Consider the following 8443-nt stretch of genomic DNA (forward strand, 5'->3'; position numbering starts at 1 on the left):
TTGCCTGCAAAGCCAAAGGACTCATGTTCGATTCCCCAGGACCCACATAAGCCAGATGTACAAGGGGGTACATGTGTCTGGAGTTCGTTTGCAGTGGCTAGATACCCTAGCACACCCATTCTCTCTCTTCGTTTTCTCTGTCTACTTGTCTCTTTCCCCCTCTCTTAAATAAATAAATAAATAATATTTTAAAAAATGTTCCTTTCCTGCCTTATGCTGTCACATATTTTTGTCACCCTTTACCTAAACTGTATTTTCAAGTAGACATGCTATATATAATTTAAACTGGTTTTAAAATTGTCTTTGTGCCAAAACTTTTGTAAAGAAGTAACATGTTAAAATTCAAACTAACAATTAGATTTCTTTCTTAAGGTTTTGAGACTACTACTGCAGAACCAGAAATTTCAAGAGGGTCCAAAGAAGGCTTGGAAAGTGAAGAATTATCTGAAACAGGTTAGACTGCAAAATAAAAGTAGAGCTTTTCTTAAATATTGAAACCTTTACTTGGGGCACAGTCCTACTATTTATCTTTCTATGTTATATGGCAGTTTATATGCATTATATTTATTTAGCTTATTCCATTAAAATGTGTACCTATCAGTTTATCTCACCTATTTTCATCTAATTTTATCATAGACATTGTATTAATAGTAGTAGTTCACAGGGGCTAGAAAGATAGCTCAGAGATTAAAGGTGCTTGCTTGCAAAGCCTGCCTGCCTGGCTTTGATTCCCCAGTGCCCATGTAAAATCAGATGCACAAAGTGATACATGTATCTGGAGTTCTTTTACAGTGGCAAGAGGCCCTAGTGTGCCCATACTCATTCTCTCTCTCTTTCTCTTTCTATCTACTGGCAAATAAATAAAAATATTTAAGAAAAATAGTTGAAGGTTCCATATGATACTCATTAATTACCTAAATAATTTGAGATCTACTAGGAGGTTGTAATTTAATCTAGCAACATATAGTAAAGCATAATTATAGTATAAATCTATGAATGCCTATCGTTGCTTAGAATATCAAGTTTACCTCTTTCATATGTTTAAAAAACTATTATGGGACTGGAGAGATGGCTCATTGGTTAAGTTGCTTGCCTTCAAAGACTAACGACCCTGCTTCTAGGCTCAGTACTCAGATGCACAAAGTGACACATGCATCCGGAGTTCATTTGCAGTGGCTGGAAGCCTTAGTATATTCTCTCTCTCTTTTCTCTCTCTCAATCTGTCTCCCCCTTACAAATAAATAAATAAACATATTTTAAAAATAAATAAAAATTAACAATATTATGAAGTATATATTCTTGTGGCAATATGGCTAGAAATGGGTGATTTCATGCTTCTTTTTTCTCTCACTTTCACCCCATAGTTGTGCTGCCTGAGTTTCCAGAAGATGCTTACCCTGACGTTCCTGAAATGGAGCCCTTTAAAGAAACTATTAATCATTTCCTTACGACATGGAAACCACTGGAGCAACTAATTGGTGACTTCTTTCAACTTGCCACTGTGGACATTTCCAACAAAACGCCAAACGAACTACTTCAAAAAATAATTGAGATTATGGAAAGTAAGGACTATAAACATGTCACTTGTGATCAAAAGCAGGTAGCAGTAAAAACATTTTGGAACTTTAACGCCTTTTTTGAAGGTATATTAAGTGTGGTAGTTTTAATCAGGTGTCCCTGATAAACTGGTATGTTCAGAATGCTTGTTTCCCAGCTGATGGCAGTTTGGGAGGTGGACCATCGCTAGGGGAGACGTGTTGCTGGGGGTGGGTTTAGGGATGCTATAACTAGCTCCCCCTTGTCGGGACTGGGCTCATTCTCCTGCTGCTATTGTCCACCTGCTGTGGCAGAGGTGATGTCCAGCCTCTGCTCATGTCATTTTTTTCCCCCTGCCATCATGGTGCTTCCCCTTCAGACTGTAAGCCAAAATAAACAATGTTCCTCCCATCAGATGCTTTTCGAGCCAGCATTGAGAAGGTAATTGCAACATTAAGTAACGCATTTAATATATCCAATAATGCGACTTAACAACTATCACGTTGCAGGTTCTGGCTGGTGAGAGAAACCATGGGAATATCCAGCACTGTTCACTCTGGCCAGTTGTCACAGGAAGACCTTGTAGAGGTCTGCCTGCACGCATACTGAAACTGAAAGATCAGTAATGATCCTTGATTTTCCTAATCTTTCCTAACCTACTCTAGTATGCTTATAACTTTCTATTCTAAAAATGCTCTCCCCAATGATTTTTTTAACAGAATCTTTTCAGTATACTGCATGGGAATTAAATAACAAAGATTATGAAGAAGAAACAGAAGACTACCAGGCTGAGATGGAAGTTGATGAGGAACAAGGAGAGGAGGAGGAGGAAGACGAGGAAGTATGGCTTTGTTTTATTATTATTATTTTTTACTGCTCACCCATTTGGTGTGTCATTGAAAACATGCATATCCAGAAGAATAGTTATCACTTTGTGATTCCACATGAACACATAGGCATCCTCAAGTTTATTCAGTGTGTATATTTCATGTTTGCAGTGTTGAGATTGAACCTGCATACTAGGCAAGTGTTCTACCAACCCATCTGCAAATTTATCAATGAATATCTTAATTATTTATTTATTATATATTTATTTATTTAATAGAGGAGGGGAGATAGAGGCAGAGAGAGAGAGAATGGTCATGCCAGGGTCTCTAGCCGCTGCAAATGAACTCCAGATGTATGTACCCCTTGTGCATCTGGCTTATGTGGATCCTGGGGAATCGAACCCAAGTCCTTCGGCTTTACAGGCAACTGCCTTAACCACTAAGCCATCTCTCCAGCCCTGAGTATTTTAAATATATATATTTTTTAATATTTATATAATGTTTACATAATATGTATATTATGATGTAGTATTTGTATAGTGTATGCACATGTGTGTGCAGATGCGTGCCCCATGAGCATGCATAGAGGCCAGAGTAGAACACCAGGTGTCCTTCTCTAGTGTTCTCCCACTTTGTTTCCTGGAGACAGAATCTTGCACTGAATCTGGAGCTACCGTTTTTCAGTCACACTGGCTGACCAGCAAACCCTAGTGATGCTCCTGTCTCCATCCCCACTCAGGACTGGTGTTACAGGTATGTGTGACCATGCCTGGCTTTTTTCATGGTTCCTGGGATCAAACTCAGGTCCTCCTGATTGTGCAGCAGGTTCCTTGCCTGCTGGACTCTTTCCCTAGCCCCTAGATGAGTATTTCCACATGTGCTTTCCCCAGGCGCAGATACACTTGGCTCTTTAAAATGCCATGACTGAAGCTGGAGAGATGACTCAGTGGTTAAGGGCACTTGTTTACAAAGCCTGACCACTGACTTTGATTCCCCAGTGCTGCATGCATCTGGAGCTTGTTTGCAGTAGCAAGAGGCCCTGGCTTGCCCATTCTCTCTCTCCACCTCTCTTGCCCCTACCTCTCCTTGCAAATAAATAAATAAATATTTAAAATGCCAGGGCTACTTACAATGAAAAAACATAGCCATGAAAACACAAAAGGGCCAGCCATGGTGGTGCATGCCTTTAATTCCAGCACTTGAGAGGCAGAAATAAGAGGATCACTATGAGATTGAGGCCAGCCTGGGACTTCAATGTGAGTTCCAGGTCAACCTAGGCTAAAATGAAACCATACCTTTTGGGGGGTGGTAGAATATATGTGCTTGTGTATATATTTTAAATATATATATACATATTTTAGCTGACAGCTTCAGGTTCACTGAGATGAACTTCCAGACCAAGCACACTTATGTAGGAAGGGATTTATTGAGGCTTACTGATCCAGGTGTTCCATAATGGCAGAAGAAGCTGACTGCCTTCATAGGACCAAACACAGAAAGAGAAGCACAAGCCAAAAGCCACACAGCACAGCACACTTCAGGAACTCCAGCTAGGCACACTTTGCATATCTTTAGATTGAAATCTCAAACCCACCACCACACCTTAACATCCGCCCAGTGACACTGCCTCCAGCCAGGTGGCTGCAGATGCAAACTACAAACTAATAAAACACTGAATAGACTGGGGACTCTCTATTCAAACTACTAGATATATGTACCATATATATATGTGTGTACATATATAATATTATATATATATATAATATTATATATATATACAATTATATATATATATATATATATATATATATATATACACTAAATATGTACACTACTATACATATCTACTTTTTTCTCTTGAGCTGGAGAAATGGTTCAATACTTAAGGCACTTGCATGCAAAGCCTAACAACCCTGACTTGATTCCCCAGTACCTACATAGAGCCAGATGCACAATGTGGCACTTGCATCAGGAGTTCATTTGCAGCAGCTATAGGCACTGGTGTGCCTATTCTCTCTCTCTTTCTCTATCTATCTATCTATCTATCTATCTATCTATCTATCTAATCTTTCTTTCTTTCTCTTTGTCTCTTTTCTCTGCTTGAAAAGAAATAAATTAAAAAATTATTTCCTAAGCTGGGTGTGGTGGTGCACGCCTTTAATCCCAGCACTCGGGAGGCAGAGGTAGGAGGATCGCTGTGAGTTTGAGGCCACCCTGAGACTACAGAGTGAATTCCAGGTCAGCCTGGGCTAGAGTGAGACCCTACCTCAAAAAACAATATATATATATTCACTAAGATTCTATTCAACTTTCTCCTGCCAGGTCTTCTTCAGTATTCCACACTGGCCTTCAATCAGTCATTTCTTAGGGGCTTCTGCAGACAATTGCCAAGCCATTTGTAATATTCAAGGCTTATGGCTTGCATGGTCTTCTTTAATAACATAGTTCAAAAAGCTAGCCAGGCATGGTAGCACACACCTTTAATCCCAGAACTTGGGAGGTAGAGGTGGGAGGATTGCTGTGAGTTTGAGACAAGCCTGAGACTACATAATGAATTCTAGGTCAGTCTGAGCTAGCATGAGACCCTACCTTGAAAAAAAGGGGGTCCTGGAGAAATGGCTTAGTGGTCAATGTTCTTGTTTGCAAAGCCATAGGACGCAAGTTCAATTCCCCAATACCCATGTAAAGCCAGATGTACAAGGTGGTATATGCATCTGGAGTTAATTTGCAGTGGCTAGAGGCTCTGGCATACCCATTCTCTCTCTCTGTATCTATCTCTAACTATCTGCCTCTCTCCCAAATAAATAAAAAAAATCTTAAAAACAACAACAAACCATAATTTATTGAGCATTGTATAAGGTACTGAAAGAGTGTTGTCTCAGGAATAGGGAATAATTAGATCTAAAATAAACGTCCCTTTGGCCCTACCTTTTGGAAAGCACCAAAAGGATCAGACTGCTTCCAAACAACAAAAGCAAAATGCAAGAGTATCAATGGTAATGTGATAGGAAATTCTGGCATCCACTCAAAGATTATCAGATCATCAACAAGCAGAAAACTATGACTTCTAATGTGGGGGCAAAGCATCAATTGAAACTGCTTCAGGACTGATGAAGGGCTTAGCATTACCTGGCAAAGATATTAAAGCAGTTATTATAATTGTAGTCTATAAATTTGAAACAGTAAGCAGGAGTACAAAAGATATGATAAACACCTAACTTGAGCTGTTAGAGTCTGAAAAGTACAGAATATGGCATGAAATATGCACTGGATGGCATAACAATAGTTCTGCCATTGCAGAAGAGCAAGGGACTTAAAAAACTAGCATTGGGAACTATGTAGGTGAAATGAAAGAGGAAAATCATGAGAAAAATGAAAAGAGCATCAGTGATGTGTGGAACGAGTTTGAGAAGCCTGCTAATTATGTGATCGGTATCCACAAAAAGTATATGTTGGGATAAGGGATAAAAAAAACTATTTGGGGGCTACAGAGATTGCTCAGTGGTTAAGGCACTTGCCTGGAAAGCCTAATGACCCAGGTTCTATTCCCCAGCACCCACATAAGCCAGATGCACAAAGTGGCACATATGTCTGGAGTTCTTTGATTTAACAAAAGGGGGTGGGGAGGGAGGGCATTACCATGGGATATGTTTTATAATCATGGAAGTTGTTAATAAAAAAATTTTTGAAAAAAATTAAAGAAAAAAACTTTTGGGGGGTTGAAAAGATGCCTCAGCCATTAAGGCGCTTCCTTGCAAGGCCTAACTGCCTGGATTCCATTCCTCACATATAGCCAGAAGCACAAAGTGGTACAGACATCTGGAACTTGTTTGCAGCTGCTGGAGGCCCTGAGCCACACATTTTCTCTCCTTCCTCTGTTCTCTGTCTCTGTCTCCCTCTCTCTTTCCTTACAAATGAATAAATGAAAATATATTTACCCACGTAAGCCAAATGCACAAGGAAGTGCATGAATGTGATGAGTCTGGCGTTTTTACGCAGTGGCTGGAGGCCCTGGAGTACCCATATTCTCTCTCTCTCTCTCTCAAATGAATAAATAAATAAATAATAAAAACAAAGACAAGGGGCTTTATTTTTATTTTAAAAAATAAAATATAAAATAAAAATAAAGACAAGGAGCTCGGGAGATGGTTCAGCAGTTAAAAGTGCTTACTTACAAAGCCTGATGGCCTGGGTTCAATTCCCCAATACTTATATAAAATCAGATATATAAAGTGGCATGTGCATCTGGAATTTGTTTACAGTGACAAGAGACCCTGGCCCACTCATATATTTTTTTTTCTCTCTCTCTCATTAAAAATAAATAAAATATTTTTTAAACAGACAAATTAAAGAGTGTTTTTAAGACATAAAAAAACTTAAAGAAAGAAACCAGCCGGGCGTGGTGGCGCACGCCTTTAATCCCAGCACCCGGGAGGCAGAGGTAGGAGGATTGCCGTGAGTTCAAGGCCACCCTGAGACTCCATAGTGAATTCCAGGTCAGCCTGGGCTGGAGTAAGACCCTACCTCAAAAAATCCAAAAAAAAAAAGAAATCAATGAAGCACAGGTAGTTTTCTTCATGAATTTTATGTTTAATGAAGAAATAAAACTAATTCTACATTCACTCTTCCAAAAAAATTTAAGAGAAGGAGGTATTTTCCTACTTTTTCTATGAGATCAGCATTATTCTGATACCAATAACAAACACACTAAAAGAAAGAAAGGAGGTGGGCAGGTGCCGCACTCAGTGGGCAAGAGTGCTTTCTGCATAGGCATAAAGACCTGAGTTCAGTTTCAGCACCCACGGAAAAAGCCAGGAGTGGTCCCACACACCTGGAACCCCCGTTCTGATAGAGGTGGAGACAAGAAGATTGCTGAGGCTCACTGTTCCAGGTCCAGTGAGAGACCACGCCTAAGGAAGTCAGGTGAAAGAGCAGTGGAGGGAGACACCCGCCGTGAGCACAGCATGCACATAGCTGCACACACATACTGCACACCCACAAAAATTCATTAAAATGAAGAAAAATAAGCTACAGACTAATGCTTCCCCTGAACATAGATATATCATTTTTAAATATTTATTTATTTATGAAAATAGAGAATGAGTGTATCTGAGAGAGATGGCTTAGCATTTAAGGTGCTTGCCTGCAAAGCCTAAGGACTCAGGTTCAATTCCCCAGTACCCATATAAATTCAGATGCACAAAGTAGCTTATGCATCTGGAGTTCATTTGCAGTGGCTAGTGGGCCTGGAACTAACTAACTCTCTCTCTCTCTCTCTCAATCCACTTGCAAATAAATAATGAATAAAATTATTTTTAAAATTCAAAATAAAGAACTTCCTCCAGGGCTGGAGAGATGGCTTAGCGGTTAAGCACTTGCCTGTGAAGCCTATGGACCCCGGTTCGAGGCTCGGTTCCCCAGGTCCCACGTTAGCCAGATGCACAAGGGGGCGCACGCGTCTGGAGTTCGTTTACAGAGGCTGGAAGCCCTGGCGCGCCCATTCTCTCTCTCTCCCTCTATCTGTCCTTCTCTCTGTGTCTGTCACTCTCGAATAAATAAATAAAAATTTTAAAAAATATATTTAAAAAAAAAAGAACTTCCTCTGGTTGCTAAAAGATATCTACAAAAATCTATAAGTAAAGGTAACTTACAAGTTGGATTGTTTCTGCCCTAAAAACCCAAGTGAGCACGTGTCCGCTCTTCTGTTTCCTCTGAGTGTCCTTGGCTACTTGTGATCTCTTGCGTTCACCAGCCCACATGAATACAACCTGAAGCCCTGAAGATGGTCCCACAATTCTAAGCAAAGTGTAAACTTCACTGGGTTTGCCAGGAATACTGCCCTTCACCAGCCAGTTACCTTAGTGCCCTCTGTGTGCCCTGCAGCCCCATTGGCGAGAAGTGGAACCTATGGATGAGGGAGGTGTTACTCCAGCAGTGTTACTCCCTGGGTTGAACAGTATGCATAGTGGTCTTGTCAGAGGTTCAGTTCTTGAATTAATGATGGAATCAAGTCCAAGGGAGGCACCTGAGCAAAAAAGGATGAAACAGGCTACAGAGATGGCTTAGTTGGTAAAGTAATT

The sequence above is a fragment of the Jaculus jaculus genome, chromosome 7 (assembly GCF_020740685.1).
Source record: "Jaculus jaculus isolate mJacJac1 chromosome 7, mJacJac1.mat.Y.cur, whole genome shotgun sequence".
NCBI classification, from domain to species: domain Eukaryota; kingdom Metazoa; phylum Chordata; class Mammalia; order Rodentia; family Dipodidae; genus Jaculus; species Jaculus jaculus.